The sequence below is a fragment of the Nannospalax galili genome, unplaced genomic scaffold (genome assembly GCF_000622305.1).
Source record: "Nannospalax galili isolate Female #2095 unplaced genomic scaffold, S.galili_v1.0 scaffold653, whole genome shotgun sequence".
Lineage (NCBI taxonomy): Eukaryota > Metazoa > Chordata > Mammalia > Rodentia > Spalacidae > Nannospalax > Nannospalax galili.
The window spans coordinates 2,789,492-2,807,832 of NW_008334077.1; the positions used below are offsets into that span (position 1 = coordinate 2,789,492).

At 45.1% G+C, this 18,341-nt stretch overlaps 1 protein-coding gene and 1 pseudogene across 1 annotated transcript in view; one reads left to right on the plus strand and one right to left on the minus strand.

Moving 5' to 3' along the window:
* Positions 1 to 18,341, minus strand: part of Ptk7 (protein tyrosine kinase 7 (inactive)) — an 81,831-nt gene that overhangs the window by 50,689 nt on the left and 12,801 nt on the right. The gene's annotated exons all lie outside the window — the stretch shown is intronic.
* On the plus strand, positions 2,022 to 16,136 carry LOC103730818 (annotated as a pseudogene).

Consider the following 18,341-nt stretch of genomic DNA (forward strand, 5'->3'; position numbering starts at 1 on the left):
GATCTCTGTGAGTTCAAGGCCAGCCTGGTCTACATGTGAGTTCCAGGACAGCTGGGGCTACAGGGAGACCCTGTCTCAAAAAGACAGAAAGAAAGAATACTTACTACTCTTGCAGAGAAGCCAGGTTGTTCAGTCCCAGCCCCCACATGGCAACTCACAACTCTCTAATTTTACAGTTCCAGGGGATCCAATGCCTTCTTCTGGCCTCCACAGGCACTGTACTCATGGGTGCACTTACATCCATCCGTTCAGGCAAAATACTCATGCACATAAAAATAAGTAAATATAAAACAATTAAAAAAAATAAGATGGAGAATAGTTGAGGAAGACACCCAATGTCAGCCTCTAGCCTCCACACAAACATCTGCATACATGTGTACACACACAAATATATGTGCAAATAAAAACACTTAAATTAGCTGGGTGTGGTGGCGCACATCTTTAATCCCAGCACTCGGGAGGCAGAGGCAGGCGGATCTCTGTGAGTTCAAGGTCAGCCTGGCCTACGTAGTGAGTTCCAGGACAGCTGGGGCTACAGGGAGACCCTGTCTCAAAAAGACCAAAAAGAAAAAAAAACAATTTTTTTTTTAAATTAAAATTTAGCCAGGTGTGGTGGAGGGCACATGCCTTTAATCCCAGCACACAGGAGGAGAGGCAAGTGGATTTCTATGTGTTCCAGACCAGCCTGGTCTACATAGTGAGTTCTGGGGGCTACAGGGAGACCCCGCCTCAAAAAAAAAAAAATCAAAAAAAAAAAAATCAAAAATAAACAACAAAATAAAACACACCTGTAATCCCAATACTTGAGACGCTGCGGCAGGAGGATCACTATTCTAAGGCCAGCCTGAGCTACATGTGGGGGGGTGGGATTCTCATAAACAAATAGAAACATGGTCAAAATGATATGAAGAGTTCTCAAAACAAATCTAAGTGATTGTGCTGGATACCTTTAGTGTCAACTTGACAAACCTGGGTTGAGGGAGCCTCAATTGGGGAATTACCTCCATTGAACTGGCCTGTGGCCATGTCTGTGGGGTATTTTCTTGATTGTTGAGTGATGTGGGAGGGCCCAGCCCACTGTGGATAGTGTCACCCCTGGGCAGGTGGGCCTGTGTTGCATAAGAAAGCAGGCTGAGCACCGGCCAGAGGAGCAAGCCAGTAAGCAGTGTTCCTCCATGGCCTATGCTCCAGCTCCTGCCTCCCAGTTCCTGCCCTGAGTGTCTACTTTGGGCTCCCTGATGAACTGTGACCTGGGAGATGTAAGCTGAATAAACCCTTTCCTCCCCAAGATAGTAGTGGTCAGAGTATTTTGTCACAGCAATGGAGAAACAAACTAGGACAGTGATTAATAAATATAAGAAAAAATCCAACGCAGTAGTGACCTACAAAATGACTTGTTTTTACCCATCAAATGAAAGCCAAGACAAAAAAAAGGAGCACTCAGCACTGGTGAGTAAATGAAGAAAACAGTCCTATATTAGCCAGAGGAGGTCTGCACTATAGTAATTCCTCTCTGGAATTACTATAATAATACTGGTAATAAAGAACAAATAGCCTAAAAATTCTATATCCTTTCTCCATAGAGAAGTGGTTGAGTCCAGACTGAGTTGTGGAATGCACTAAGGCAAAGTCCACCTTATTATACAGGGAGATGAGCAAAGACTAGCGGGGATCTCATTAAAAGGCTGAGGCTGGGGGCTGGAGAGATGGCTCAGAGGTTAAGAGCACTGGCTGTTCTTGCAGAAGACCCGGGTTCAAATCCCGGAACCCACACGGCCACTAACAACCGTCCTTAACTCCAGTTCCAGGGGATCCGACATCCTCTTCTGACCTCTGTGAGCACTGCACGACATGGGTGCATCTACCTACATGCAGGCAATACATTCATTCACATTACATTTTTAATTTTTTTTTTAAGGCTCTAGCTGAAGAAAGTGGCTGTGCGAGGGCTGCTGCACAACTAGCAGAGCGGCGTTGCGGACGGACGGCCGAGCTCTCTGCCTCCGCCAGCCCGAGCCCAGCCCGAGCCCAGCCAGCGGCCCCAGCAGCAGCCCGGAGAGCAGCCCTAGTAGCGGGGCCATGGCCGGGTGGAACGCCTACATCGACAGCCTCATGGCGGAGGGGACCTGTCAGGACGCAGCCATCGTAGGCTAACAAGGACTGGCCCTCCGTCTGGGTCGCTGTCCCCAGGAAAACCTTCATTAGCATTATGCCAGCTGAAGTTGGTGTCCTGGTTGGCAAAGATCGGTCAAGTTTTTTTCGTGAATGGTCTGACACTTGGGGGCCAGAAATGTTCTGTGATCCGGGACTCACTGCTGCAGAAGGGGAATTTACTATGGATCTTTGTACCAAGAGCACCGGAGGAGCGCCCACCTTCAAAGTCACTGTCACCATGATGGCCAAGACGAGACGCTAGTTCTGCTGATGGGCAAAGAAGGTGTTCCTGGTGGTTTGATCAACAAGAAATGTTATGAAATGGCCTCCCACCTGCTGAGTTCCCAGTACGGACCTCGTCTGTCCCTTCCCCCACCACTCTCTTCAGCTTTTGCACCGACCGTCCCCCACACACACATACCATTTTTATTTTTTGGGCCATTACCCCACTTCCCTTATTGCTGCCAAAACCACATGGGCTGGGGGCTGGGGCTGGATGGACAGGTACCTCTCCCTACCCCTACTCCCTCCTCTGTGTGTTTGGAAAACATTTTTTGTTTCTTGGGTTTTTTTTTTTTTTTTTTTTTTAAAAAAAAAATTTTTTAAAAAAAAAAAAAAAAAAAGGCTACAAGCTGGCTAAGCCTGGTGGTGCATACCTATAATCCCAGCAGGCTGAGGCAGAGGGATGGCAGGGATGGGATACAGAGTGATTTTCAGGCTAGCCTGGTCTATGGCATGGGACCCTGTATCAAAATAAATAAAATTAAGGGTCTAGAGAGATGGCTTAGCAGTTAAGAGCACTGGTTGCTCTTGCAGAGGACCAAGGTTTGATTTCCAGCACACATATGGCAAGTAAAAACCATCTGTAACTCCAGTTGCAGGGGATCCAACGTCCTCTTCTGACCTCCATGGGTACTGAATGACACGGGTGCACTTACACACATGCAGGCAATGCATTCATACACATTGAAAAAAAAAGACAAAGCCACATGTTGTGTGTGGCCCATGTCTATAGCCACAGCCCTGCGGAGACTGAGGCAGAAGGAATAGGAGTTTGAATCCAGCCTGGGCTATACAGGGAGATTCTGATTAAAAAAAAAAAACAAAAACAAAAACAAATAAACAAACAAAAAATTGGTGAATTCATGATGGTTCTTTTAGAAAAAAAGCCCAAAGTTTCTTCTCACTGGTCTCCTCTGAAGGATGCTTGAAAACCATCACATTATTGTGATCACTGGTTAAAAGAAAAATCAAGCATTTATTTCCCTTTCTAGAACAGCTATAGCTCAGAGTAATGAAACAGTTAATGAAGATGCTTGTCTTTATAGAAATTTCCAGCTAATAAATAGAATATCACCATTTGAAAATCCACTAATGAAATAATGGCTCTAGCAATGATTATTGACCGACACAGAGTCCAGAGAGAGAAGCAGATGTTATGTGTCCACCAAGGGACGTGCACATGAGGAGAATCAAACCCTGTGCGAATGAAGCCCGAAGAGCCCATATTCACTACTAAAAGTTCATGAATCTTTCTAAATGAATGTGGAAAGAAAAAAAAAGGACAAAAAAATACACACAATTCACTTACATTTAGGCAAAACACTCATACACATAAAAAATACAAATAATTTAAAATATTTTAATTATTTTTTTATTTTTATTTTTTAATTATTTTTAAAATTTTGGGGAGGGGGTCTTTTTGAGACAGTGTCTCCCTGTAGCCCCAGCTGTCCTGAACTCACTATATAGACCAGGCTGGCCTTGAACTCACAGAGATCTACCTGCCTCTGCCTCCCGAGTGGTGGTATTAAAGGCATGCACCACCACGACCGGCTCATTTTTTCAATTTTTATAAATATTGTATTATTATTTATAAGTGTTTTGTCTTCCTGTATGTAAATGCACCTGTGTCACGCAATGCCCACGGAGGCCAGAAGAAGGTGTCAGGTCCTTCTGGAAGAACATTCCGTGCTCTTAACCTCTGAGCCATCTCTCCAGCCCCATAAATAAAAATTTTTAAAGTGAGGCCCACCAGATGGCTCAGTGGTTAAGGGTGCCTGCCACCCAAGCCTGACAAACTAACTGAGTTTGATTCCGAGGACCCACATGGTACAAGTTGCCCCTGACCTCCATATGTATGCCATGGCACACATGCATACCCACCCCCAAATAAATAAATGCTAAAAAAATTATTTTTTTTAAAGATTAACAAGTCAAAGTTGAATGGCAACAGATCACCAACTAGAGCACTGATTTCATACACATTCCTTGTACCCTCTACCACATACACTCATTTCTCTACTGCCCATCTACTCAAACCTAACACGGCCATCCAACGCTTCACTGTCTGTCTGGCCCACCTACTACATTCCAAGCACCTGAAGGGTAAGAGCTGAGCTCACATTTATCCAACTCCTCATCCCCCGTGGCTGGTCCATGGGAAGTGGGTGCTTAGGAAACATCAGCTGATACGTGGTGGCTTACTTGAGCCAGATAACTTGGATGCATCCTCCCCACATCATGTGGAACCAACCAGTAGAAGGTCAAAACCCAATATGGGTTCTTGGTAGGCAATTACATTAATTATCATTATTAATTCAACAAACATTTATTTAGAGCCTACCATATGCCAAGTACTCTTAGGAACTGGAGATGCAAAGAGAAAAAACACACAATTACTGCCTTTAAGTGTCCCAGCTTAGTGGGGGAGTCAGACAAGTAAACATATAATTAGAATAATAGCTAACACTTACTGACCCTTACTATGTGCCAGGCACTGTTCCAAGCATTTTAACCATACTATCTTGTTAAGGCTCACACCCACCAGTGAAATAGGTGCTATGATCCCCATTATGCAGATGAGGAAACTGAGGCACAGAAGTAAAGCTAATTGCTCAATTTTACACAGCCAGTAAGAAACAAATGCAGGAGTCAAATCTCAAGTCATCTCTGGCTCCAGAAGGCCTTCTGTGATCACCAGCATTTGCTGTCACATGGGATGATGGGTGGGGTGCTGAGCATGCACAGGGGAAGCTTCTAGGTCAGAGGGAGTTTACAGAGTCAGTGAAAAACCCTGGAAGAAGGAGACTTCAATACAAGGTTTTATGGAAGAATAGGAGATTGGAAAACAAAAAGTCAGAGGCTGAGAACATTATAACTTCAGTGGTAGAATGCTTGTTTAGCTGCAGAAGGCCTCAGGTTCAAACCCTCACACTGAACAACAGTAACAGAAAACAGACTAGAAAGCCAGAGAGGGGATGGAGAGATGGTTCAGCGATCAAGAGCACTTTACTGCTCCAGCAGAAGACCCAGGTTCAATTCCCAGGACCCACATTGGACGGCTCACAACTACCTGGAATTCCAGCTCCAGGTGATACAATGCTCTCTCTGGCCTCCGTGGGCACCTGCAGTCACAGGGTGCACATACATACACTCAGGCACACACATACAAATATTTTTTTTTAATTTAAAAAGCCAGAGATAAGGCATGATCAGAAAGTCTAAGTAAATATCAAAATGCTCAGCATTCAAAGGATAAGAGGGAAAACCAGCCAGAGGCCACTGGGCCACACTGTATCAGAGCCAGAAAGCAAAGGAGATGAGATGAAAATTTATCCTGCTCAGGTTGTCCCCCAACAACAAACATCACTACTACATGAGTCTTGGTTCCCAAGAGGGTGGTTGCTATGGCAGCCAGATAATGAATTGGGGGGGGGTCTCTAGCATGGGGAGACATTCATAGAGGTCGTAACTACTGGACAATACCTGTTCTATCAGACTTCTAGAATTGTCAGAACAAATGGCCACAACTGCTTAATCAACGCTGTTGTCCTTTTGACAACCTTGGCCGGGTGGGCTCTTTCCAGAAGCTCTGTATTCACTGCATCTTCATGGCTGCTGCAGTCCCCAGTGCTCCTTAGCTTGTGTATGCATCATTCCAATCTCTGCCTCCATCTTCCCATCTTCCCTGTGACTGTCTTCCCACAGGGTGCGTCTGCTCTATGATCTCTTCTTATTGGACACCAGCCGTTTATGTAGGATTAGTCACCACCTCAGGGACTTCGTTTTAACTTGAATATATCTGCCAAGACCCTAATCTAAATAAACCCATATTCCCAGTTACCAGAGTTTAGGATTTCAAAATGTTTTTAGGGGCAGGGAATGTAGCTCGGAGGTAAAGCAAAAAAAAAAAAAAAGAGCCCAGGCTGAGCTTGAAAGTTCTCCTACCTCAGCTTCCTAAGTGCTGAGATCACAGGCACACATTATCACACTTAGCTCTGACGGTCATTAAGTTATTAAATGCCCACTGTGAGCCAGGAATTGTTCTAAGTGCTAAGACGTAATAGTGAACAAGACAGCGAAGGTTTCTCTTCTGCTTATGGGAACAAAGGGACAGAATCCAAGCTGGAAAACAGGAAGTAAATTTTCCCCTGGGTGCAGAGTTGCCTTGAATTAATTTAAATATTGTCCCATTTTAATGCATGTGAGAGCCTCCTGTGCAAAAATCAACTCTGCACTACAAAGTGCTCTGGAAGGATCCATTTCAGGAAGAGTGTGGCTGACAGTGCTATGCCCCAGGAGGGAACCTCACCCAAGATGCCCAAGGCCTTCAAAGGTTAAGACCCTCAGTTCACAAAGTTAAAAAGCACAGCTTCCATATTCCAGGCAGAGGAAACTGCTGAAGAAGCAAACCACCTAGGGACACAGGTCAGGAACAGGTGATATCTGATTGACTGTGGTTTTACACATACACACACACACACACACACACACACACACACACACACACACAAACAGAGCAATATCCCAGCACTTCTGTGACAAGCGGGTGAATTTACCTAATTCAGGGATGACTAGGACAACTTTATCCTTTTTAAACTAAAATCTTATTGCTTGAGGGCTGGAAAAATGGCTCAGTGGTTAAGAGCACTGGCTGCTCTTACAGGGGACCCAGATTCTGTTCCCAACACCCACATGGCAGCTAACAACCATCCTTAACTCCAGTTCCAGGGGATCCAACACCCTTTTCTGTGCTGCAATGTCACTGTTACTGCACACATGTGATGTACTAACATACATGCAGGCAAAACACTCATACACATAAAGTAAAAATTTTTAAATACCTTATTTCTAAGCTGGGGGTGGTGGTGCGCACCTTTAGTCCCAGCACTCAGGAGGCAGAGGCACGCAGATCTCTGTGAGATTGAAGCCAGCCTGCTCTACATAGCAAGTTCCAGGCCAGCTGGGGCTACAGGAAGACACTGTCTCAAAAAAACCAAACCCTTCCCCCCAATTAAAAAAAAAAAACCCCCTTTTTTTTCATTTTTCTTTTTTTTTTTTTTTTTTTTTTTTGTCTTTTTTGAAACAGGGTCTCCTGGTAGCCCCAGCTGGCCTGGAACTCGCTATGTAGACCAGCCTGGCCTCGAACTCAGAGTGATCCACCAGCCTCTGCCTCCCGAGGGCTAGGACTAAAGGAGTGCGCCACCACGCCCGGCTGCTCAGTCTACTTTTAACACTTAATGAAACCATTTGGATCTCTACCTATCTAATCCCTAAATCTGTCTGTCTGTCTTCCTCCCTCCCTTTCCACCATCTCAATTAGTTTGAAACCCAGAAGAGAATAATATTCACTGATTCTTCAACATACAGTTTCCATCACTATTAGCTTACATCTAAGTACATATAACTGATGAACGGAGAATAATGGAAAATGTTTCCAGTGTGCTTTCTTTTTGCTGGGCTGGGGATGTACATATTAATGAAGGGCTCTTACCGCAGAACTACACCCCAGGCCTCCACTGCATTTTCTAACCCATTACTTGAGACACAGCAAATGTGGCCTTTTAACTGATTATTGGGATTTTGGGTGTTTGTTTTAGGAGGGGGAGGGTGCTTGAACTCAGGGCCTCATGTTCTCTACCACTGAACTACATCCCCTGTCCTCAGGTTTTGTATTTGGACAAATCACTAAATTATCATAATGACCATAGAGTTTTTCAGTTGGTAACTGTTTCCCACATTTAAAAAAACAGTAATATCCATAAAGAATGTTAACTTTATTTTTTTACTTATTTGATCTACAATTCCCCCAGTGCTGAATAGTAATAAACTGATTTTATTGTTTCAATGTATACCTTCCTTTACTTAATAAGAACATTTTAATTTCATTTTCAAATTTAAGGCTGCTTAGATTTGGGGTTTTTTTGTGTTTTTTTTTTTTAAATAAGAATGGATGCCAATCTGCATTGGGATCATGGGATTAAACCACACACTTTTTGGAATACATCTTTGTTTACAGTTCCTTATCCTTTAATGTAGAATTGGGTTTAATTGGCCAATATTTCATATTAGACCTTAACAGCAGCAATTTTTAAATAGTGTGGTTTCTTTTCTGCTCCGTCAGCCACACTTGGGGACAAGGTTATATCAACTCTGGGATGCACTCAGGATGTCATCCATTTGGTCCTTGGCTCTATAACAGCCATTAAAGCATTATGGGCTCAACATTTTTCAGAAGTTTTCCTTCTAAACCATTTGCTACAATAAGTTTGGGATGCAATTTTTTTTTTTAATTTTATGTGTATAAGTGTATTGCCTGCATGTATGTGAGTGCACCCGTGTCATGCAGTGCCATGGAGGTCAGAAGAGGGCTTCGGATTCCCCTGGAACTGGAGTTAAGGATGGTTCATAGCCGCCATGTGGATGCTGGGAATTGAACCCGGGTCCTCTGTAAGAGCGGTCAGTGCTCTTAACTGCTGACCCATCTCTCCAGCCCTGGGACACAATTTTTTAAAGAGCCTTTCAATTGATTTAAAAAAAATTTTATTTACTTTTCTGTATATGAGTATTTTGCCTGTGTCTATGTAAGTACACCCATGTTGTGCAATGCCAAAAGAGGCCAGAAGAGAGTACTGGATCCCCTGGAACTGGAGTTACAAACAGCTGTTAGCCACCACATGGGTGCTGGAAACCGAACCAGGGTCCTCTGCAAGAGCAGCCAGTGCTCTTAACCACTGAGCCACCTCTCCAGCTCCCTCAACTGATTTTTGATAGTAGTCTATTCAATCATTCTAACAGTTCTTGAATACATTTCTTTATCTTTCTGGTTTTGGGGGAAGGGAGCTGTTTTATTTTGCTCAGTTCTTTGAGAGAGGATCTCACTATGTAGCCCTGGCTGGCCTTGAACTCACAAAGATCCACCTGCTTTTGCCTCCCTAGTGCTGGGATTAAAATGTACACTACCGGCTGGGCATGGTGGCACACACCTTTAGTCCCAGCACTTGGGAGGCAGAGGCAGGTGGATCTTTGTGAGAGTTCAGGTCGGCTGGGACTACAAAAAGACACACACAAAAAAAGATGTACACTACCATGCTTGGAGAATAAATTTCTTTCAAAGGAAAAAAAAATTTTTTTGTGGGGGTCGAATAGCTCAGCGGTTAAGAGCACTGGCTACTCTTGCAGAGGACCTGGGTTCAGTTCCTAGCACCCACATGGAAGCTAACAACTATCTGTAACTCCAGTTTCAGGGGATCTGATACCCTCTTCTGACCTCAGAGGGCACTCCACATACATGGTACACTTACATACAAACAGGCAAACACTCATACATGAACTAAAAATAGAATTCATGTGTATATACATGATGTGTGTGTGTGTGTGTGTGTGCACTGACATTTGTGTGAATGGAGTCACCAAGTGCTCACGTGGAGGTCAGAGGACAACTCAGTGTTGGTCCTTGCTTTCTACCTGTTTCAGACAGGGTATCTTTGCTGTTTGCCTCTATATACACCAGGCTAGTTGGCCTGCTGGCTTGGAGGGATTCGTTGGTCTCCACCTCCCATCATGCCACAGGAGAAGGATTAGCATCCCCTACTTCTATGACTGGCTTTATTTGGATTCTAGGGATTTGCATTCAGGGCCTCACACTAGTGTGGGGAATGCTTCCCCAGCCCACAGATGCCTTTTCTTAACTCTATGCATTTACACATTATCTCCTCCCCTTTGCATCTGGTGGCTTCTCATTTGTTTGTTTTGGGGGGGCTGCAAAGTTCTTATCTTGAATATTTTTGAGGTAAGAAATATCTTGCCTTTTTTTTTTTTTTTTAAGACAATGTCTTATTATGTAGCCCTGGCCTGGCCTCAGACTCACAAAGATCTACCTGCCTCAGCCTGGCAAATATTGGGATTAAAGGTATACACCACCACCTCCAGCTAAACAGACTTTAAAATTTTATGTGTATATGTGGTATATGCTTGTGTATGGGTAGGTGCAAGTGAGGAGTATACATGCCTGAGGAGGCCAGAAGAGGGTGTCAGATCCCTTGGAGCTACTTATTAGGCAGCTATGAGCCAAAGTGGGTGCAGGGAACCAAACCTGTGTCTTCTGGAAGAGCGGTGTAAGCTCTTAACCAATGAGCCATCTCTCCAGTCCTTTTTTATTTTTTTAATAAAGACTGTGAATAAGTGTGTGGAGGTCAGAAGACAACTTGGAGAACCCACCATGTGAGTTTTGGGAGTCAACCTCAAATGAAATCCTCTGCCTTGGCGGCAAGCTCCTTTAACAAGCCCATCTTACCTACCCTGCTTTTTAAAACATTCACTCCCTTTTCCTAATAGAATTCCAAAAGAGAAATGACAAGACCTGAATTACACCTGGGACAATGGGACTGAAGACTAGGGAACACAGGAGGGCAATTGAGGGAGCAGTAACACATGGAAACTAAGTCTACATAGCTGGCCAAATCCTAAGGACTCCCAAGAACATTATCACTGGTGTCAGGGTGGCTGAGGGTCAGGATCTCTGAAGCTCACAACCCACAGTGAAAAGCCTCTTTGAAAATGACCTAGCTGGGCCCTCACGGTGAACACGGGCTAGAGGGATTAGCATTTTTACCTCACGCAAGAAATGCAGTTCAGCAAAGTTAAACCCTTCCAGGGCTAGAATTCTGGTCTTTGCAATCCAACAACTTCTTAAGCAACCACTGAGCCTCTGGGGCAGGGTTAGACTTGTGGGGAAACAAAGACAAGACTGATCCACAGCACTGGGCTTATCAACTTGGGAGCAACAAAAAGAATCCATCTGACACAATGGAAAATGAAAAGAAGCAGGCAACTCTGTGCCAGAGAGTAGAGACATGCCTCAGAGGTCAGAGTGAGGCCCAGGGTGGGCCAGAGGCAACCACACTGCCAGTTACCTGGAGCAACCTGGGCTGGTGTTGGCCATCTTGTGGGGATTATTAGTAATAGAGGTGTGAATGTCTGAATGATAAATCACCTGGGCACCCTAGCAACGCCCCACATTGGAACCCACTCTACATTTTCCACACATTAGTCTGTATGATTTGGATAGGCCTATTTGAACAGTGATTCAGGGTTTAGTGAGACTGTGGCACATGCGGGCGCACACACACACACACACACACACACACACACACACACACATGCACGCACACACCTTACATACAAAAATCTTATTTAAAATTCTGATCAATTCTTCCAATCCAATTCCAGGAATTATCCTACACTAGCACAAGGGCAAAGACAGGTTCAGCGGTAGGTGTGGTGGCATTGTTTAAAACAGGAAGCCTTCAGAAACAAACCAAAATCCACCAGCGAGGAACCCATGAAACAAACGGAGAACAGTGCAGTAAAGGGATACAGGCGGTACTTCTAGATTTAAGCTCACCCTTAAAAGTTATAGGAGCCTGCCAGGCGTGGTGGTGCACGCCTTTAATCCCAGCACTCGGGAGGCAGAGGCAGGTGGATCTCTGTGAGTTCAAGGCCAGCCTAGTCCACATAGTGAGTTCCAGGACAGCTGGGGCTACAGGGAGACCCTGTCTCAAAAAGACCAAAAAAAAAAAAAAAGTTATAGGAGCCTTCCTGCCCTCTCCCCCTACATGCAGTGCCCGCCCCCAACTCAGGAAGGTCCCTGGGGAGGAAGAAACCGGAGCAATCACACAGGAGGAGGCTAAATAATGAATTGTAAGTGTATGTTTTCTTTGGCCAGGGCAGTCTGGCCAAGCTCTGGGGGCTGCTGGGCAAACATTTTTCATATTTTAGTAGCTGGCCTAAGCCCAAGGCAGTCAGAAGTTAAGTAAGCTTGAATGAGCTATACGCCCATCCTCTCTCTACAGTCCCAAGAATTCTTAATGAGGCTCCAAGGCAGCAGTTCCAACAAAATCTGGGGCTCCAACAAACCTGTCCTGTTGCCTTAAATATCACTCACCCTTCACTACTTTTAATGAATGCAAATGATTCAGCAACAAAAACACTTAGCCTGGAGTGAGATCTGGCTTTATGTGGAGAGTCTCATCAGTTTACAGTCCTGTAAGAGCAAGCAGAAGGCCCAGCAGAGCCTGGGTACCCAGGCTAGCCCAGGCAGTCACTACACATACAGGCAACAGGAGCAGAAGGCAGGAAATGCATAACCTGAAGGAAGATACACATGGTAGGGGGGTGGAGCCACCCACCATTCTTGTGACTAGGTGTAGACCCTCACATTGCAACCTCTTTGTGACTCTGGCTCCAGGGCAAAGGAAAAAGTGTGAGGGGAGGGGAGGGGAGAACAAAAGGTATTTCTTTGATCTGAGAAAGGGGCTGATCTCAGGTACACCTCAAAGGCCTGTCTGATCACCATACGTGTTGTGTTCAAGGGTATTTCTCCCCGGACAAGACCAACACTACTCAAGTCCACCTGATGCCAGATAGCAGAGGAACTCAACAAGGAGCCTGAAAAGCCCACTTGGATCCTCAGCTTCCACCAACTTCATGGAAACAACATGGCCACAGTGTAAGTAGCCCAATTTACACCTTGTTTTCACAGTTCTCTTTTGGCAGCAAAAACTGCAAGCAATTTGTCAGGAGTCTAAGAGTAACTTTTAGCTAATTTACTTCCAACCTGGGCTCAGAGGGATTTGTTGTCCTGACAGTCTGATCAACACTTCCCTCTCTTCTCTCTCTCCCTCTCCTCTAGGGCTAAGGTATTGGCTGCCCCTGTCTTCACCCATAATTCCAGTTGCTGGCAGGAAACCCATGGAGGGCCATCCAAGTTCTCCTCACCTTTCTCCATCACTGACGTAAATGAGGGGTAAATAGACCAAAACTAGGCAACTAGTTAAACTCAGAAATAAAGGGCCCATAGCCTGGTGTCCTCAGCCATTACAAAGGCTGAGGCTATAGCTCAGTTGGTAGACTGCTTGCTTAGAGTTCATGAAGCCCTGGGTTCTATCCCCAGCACAGCATAAACAAGATGCAGTAGAGCAGGCCTGTAATCCTAACACTAGGGAGGGAGAAGCAAGAGGGTCTGGGTACAAGGTCATCCTTGGCTACAGAGTGAACTCCAGCTAGGCATTCTATCAAAAAAGTGGTGGAGGGGACCCTCAATGTTAGCTCTCTGTACCTGTAGATTCAACCTACGTTAGATAGGTTTTAAAACTTATTTTATAGAGCCAGGCATGGTGGCGCACACTTTTAATCCCAGCACAAAATCCCAGCACTCAGGAGGCAGAGGCAGGTGGATCTCTGTGAGTTCAAGGCCAGCCTGGTCTACATAGTGAGTTCCAGGACCCTGTCTCAAAAAAGACTAAAAAAAAAAAAGAATCTGGTTGGTTGGTTTGGTTCTGCAGTGCTGGAGATTGGGGGAGGAGGTGAAAAACCAATTCGGGGGAGAGGTGAAAACCAATTCCCTACAGAAGTTGAGAGCTAACTGTGTATTGTTGATCTAGTTTGGTTTTGGACTTGTGCTACTAGAAATTGAAAACAAGGCTTCAAGTGTATTAGGCAAGTGCTCTACCACTGAGGTATAGCCTTAGCCTTCTTTTTCTTTTGAGACATGTTCTCATTAAATTACCCAAGTTAGGCTTGAATTTACCCTGTAATCCAGGAAAGCCTTGAACCTCCTGCCTCAGCCTACTTTGTAGTTGTGATTATAATTATAGGCCAGTGCCACCAGGCCCAGCTGGTTGACCTGATTTGAAAGGAACCATGGCCCCCTTTGACTTCAAATTGTGTTTTGGAGAGCCTCCAAAAAATAAGTTGTATGCCATCAACTCTCTCCTCAGTACATCACAGGCTTTCAAGGAAAGAGCACTGAAATTTTTTCACACCTCTCTAACTCTTCTTCCCAATGAATAAAGCATTGACACTTTAAATATGTCAATTGACACTCTTCTTCTAAACACTCCTGAATAGCTGGGGAGATAGTTCAGTGGGCAAGAATGTTTTGCTGTGCAAACATGAGACCTGAGTTCAAATCCCCAGCACCCATATAAAAAAACAAAAGCTGGGCATGGCTGCACACCTGTAACCCTAGCTCTGGGTTGGACAGAAACAGGAGGATGGCTGCAGCTTGCTAGTCAGCCAGACTGGGAGGTGGGGGAGTGCAGGACACAAAAATAGGTTCAGTAAGAGACCCCATCTCAAAGGAGTAACACATCAGGGAACAGGGTGCCCACATCCTCCTCAGGCCTTTGTACATGTGTACACACACACATGCATACACTCATAGCCCCTGTAACTTTTGCATACCTGCTTTCTAGGCAGATCATTATCAGTCCCTTTCCCACCTGAGCACCTGTTCCTAGAGTTAAAATTCTGATCAATCGTAGAACGAATCCATTCTGGAACCCCTGTAAAGTGGAATGCCTAAACTTTACCAAAATGACCCTGCAAGCTTTGTCTTGATGGTCAGACAAAAGGAGAATATCTTTCTCTTCTTGTCTATCATCTAAACCCCAATCCACAGTCCATCAATTCCATCATTAAAGGAACCAGAACTCACGCAAGTTAAGAATTCCAGTAAGGGGGCTGGAGAGTTGGCTGAACGGTTAAGAGTACTGGCTACTCCTGCAGAGGACCTGGGTACAGTTCCCAGCACCCACAAGGGATATAACGCCCTCTTCTGGACTCCATTGGCATTGCACACATGTAGTACGCATGCATACTTGCAGGCAAAACACTTGTACACATAAAAAATACATAAGAAAACATTATAAATACATTTTATTTACTTATTTATATTTTTGTCTTTTTTGAGACAGGGTCTCCTTGTAGCCCCAGCCGTCCTGGAACTCACTATGTAGACCAGGCTGGCCTCGAACTCACAAAGATCCACCTGCCTCCACCTCCCGAGTGTTGGGATTAAAGGCGTGCACCACCACGCCTGGCTATAAATACATTTTAAAATATATTATTTTTATTGTATTTCATGTGCATGATTGTATTGCCTACATGTATGTAAGTGTGCCCTGTCATGCAGTGCCTATGGAGGTCAGAAGAGAGCATCGGATCCCCTGGAACTGGAGTTATGGATGGTTGTAGATGCTGGGAATAGAACTCAGGTCCTCTGCAAGAGCAGCCAGTGCTGTTAACTGCTGAGCCATCTTTCCAGCCCCAATAAACACATATTTTTAAAATAAAAAGGAAGCTGGGGTGTATATATACATCCCAGCTTCCATGTGTGTGTGGGGGGGTAGAGTGCTTACATAGGGGGTAGAGTGCTTACATAGGCTCTAAGTTTGATCCCTAGCACAACTAAAAAAAGCAAAACAAAACAAACCTCCACAAATTCGCATTCTACACAGTGGTAGAATGTCTCATGTGCACAATACCCTATATATATTACGCAGACTTCCTAAGGTTTGGAGCTACTTGAGTCCTCCTAAAGGGGAAAGGTACCATTCAATGAAGCTGCAGCATCACAGAGCAGAACGAATCCCATCAGGATCAACCCCACCCCAATGCGTTGCCTAGGAGAGAAAATCCTGTCTGTCTCCTGCCTGCCCCACTCAGGTCTCCAACCCCTGAGTTCCTGACACTTCCCCTGGGACTCTCTGAGCCCTTCTCTGCAGTCCTGTCTTAATTACTCTCTTCTTTCTCTATTCCAGTTTCTGCTCTGGACACCCATTCCTGGAGTGAACCTCCAGTCTCCACCAGGAACAGCCCAGCCGTTTAAAATGAAGGCTCTGCAATCAGAGGCATGAGTCATTTTATTCTTTCTTTAACAAGCAGTTTTGCTGGCTTAAGGAATATCTATCTGGGTATCTCTTGCCTTCTGAGGACTTCAAAGCATCCCTACCACCCACAGACAGACAGACGATGGGGGGGGGAGATATCAATGAGCTTAGAATGATGCCTTGTGTTTTAAGCATCATTTGTCACTTATGCCAGATTAAAAGGAAAACAGTTTCTGTTGAAAGTTACTGGAGAATGAGAAGCAAAAACAGGCCTATAAACTCATCACCCACATCACAGTTACAACCTTCTCTTACTGAACATTCTATTAGATGGACCACTAAGTCCTACATATATGTCAAATTTCCAAAATGCCACTGATTTTAAAATGGGCCAGTATTTATGCGCACTAAAGGAAAATTAAACACCAGTGAAACAGACACAAGATGGCTCAGTGGTTAAGAGCACTGGTTGCTCTGGCAGAGGGCCCGGGTTCAGTTCCCAGTACCCACATGGCGGCTAACAACCATGTGTAACTCCAATTTCAGGGGATCTGACACCACATCTGGCCTCCACAAGCACTGAAAGCACAGGGTGCACCTACACACATGCAGGCAAAATACTCATATACATAAAATTAAAATAAAATGAAAAGACACAAGACATGCTGTATCATTGATTATAAGTTATATCCTTTTTTTTTCTTTTTTTTTTTTTTTGTCTTTTTGAGACTGGGTCTCCCTGTAGTCCTAACTGGCCTGGAAATCGCTATGTAAGCCAGGTTGGCTTCGAATTCAGAGATCTGCCTGCCTCTGCCTCCTGAGTGTGCTGAGATCAAAGGCATGAATCACCACACCCAGCTGTACTCCAATTTTAAGGATGAGAAAATGTGAGAAACATACTTAGAGTTACTGAGATGCATTCTTACAGGATTGGTATTATGTCCATCATTCCAAAGAGGAAATTGAGTAAATTATAAGGTCTCTGAGTAGAGACATCATGGAGTCATGGCCTACGAGATGATTTAGCAGGTCAAGGTGTTTGCTGCGTATGCCTAAAAACCCGAATCCAATCGCTTGAATCCATGGTGCAAGGCCAACTCCTCAGAGACGTTCTCTGACCTCCACACACTTGCTGTGGCATGCATACACCCACACTCTCACACGTACACAAATAAAAATAAAAACTATTAAAAGAAATCATGAAACCAGAACTCAGCTCCTAAACAGATTTCTGAATTTTCCTTGGAGGGGGATGGGCAGGGCACAGCTCCTCCTGGACTAAGCTGTTCCTTCAAAGGCCAGCAACACTTGTTTGGCCCATTCCTAAAACCTAGGCCTTTCCTCAGCTGCACCTTCACAGACCCCACTTCCAGAAACAACAAAAGGAAAACAGGTTTCCCTAGCTCCTTTGCCTGCAGAGCTGGCTGGAAGTGAGGGGATGTAGCCAACTAGCTATATATAAAGCACATTTAACGAGCCTTTCAAGTCCTGAGGGTGAGAGGGAAGGGTTCATTGGAAACCTGATACTTTGGCAACTAAGTGAGAGGGACTGGGGCCCTTAGCCTCAGCCCCTAGGGATAAACACCCTCCCAAACCCCTTTGTCTGCCAGACAGATACTTCCTGGGGGGGCAGGAGGCAGCAAAACTTTTTATGACAAGCCCACCTAACAACACCCCTCCACCTCTACCACAGACCTGGACAGGGATCTTTGAAAAAACCCACCTAACCATAAACCCCCTATCTTCCTCTAGACCTGCTGGGGTCCCTCTCTCCACAAATACCTGTGACCGGCCATAAACGCCCTGAAACAGCCCCTGTTTACTGCCCAGCCTGCCTGCTGCTAAATGAGGGCATTTGTTTCAAATTTGCAAATACCGAAAGCAGTAGAAACCTAAGTCCACCCCAAAAATGCAATGTTCTGCATTCCTCCAGGGCCAAAGCACCAGGCTTCAAAAGCTGCAAGAGGCCCTGGCTGTTTACTTACTGCAAGGGCTATTGGGAGAGGTATTTCCCTGCTCCTCAAGGAGGCTCCTTTGATCCAGGCAGGGTGGGAAGGGCAAAAAGGGGTGCCACCCGCGCCTGGGCTAGGCTGGGCCCATGCTCCCCTGCTCCTTCTGGGCCACCACAGCAGCAGTAGAGGGCCTGGAAAAGGGAAATGTCGTGGGAAGGACCAAGTAGAGACTCGCCTGAAATTGGCGCCTAGAGACAGAGCAGGCCCATCTTCAAAGGGC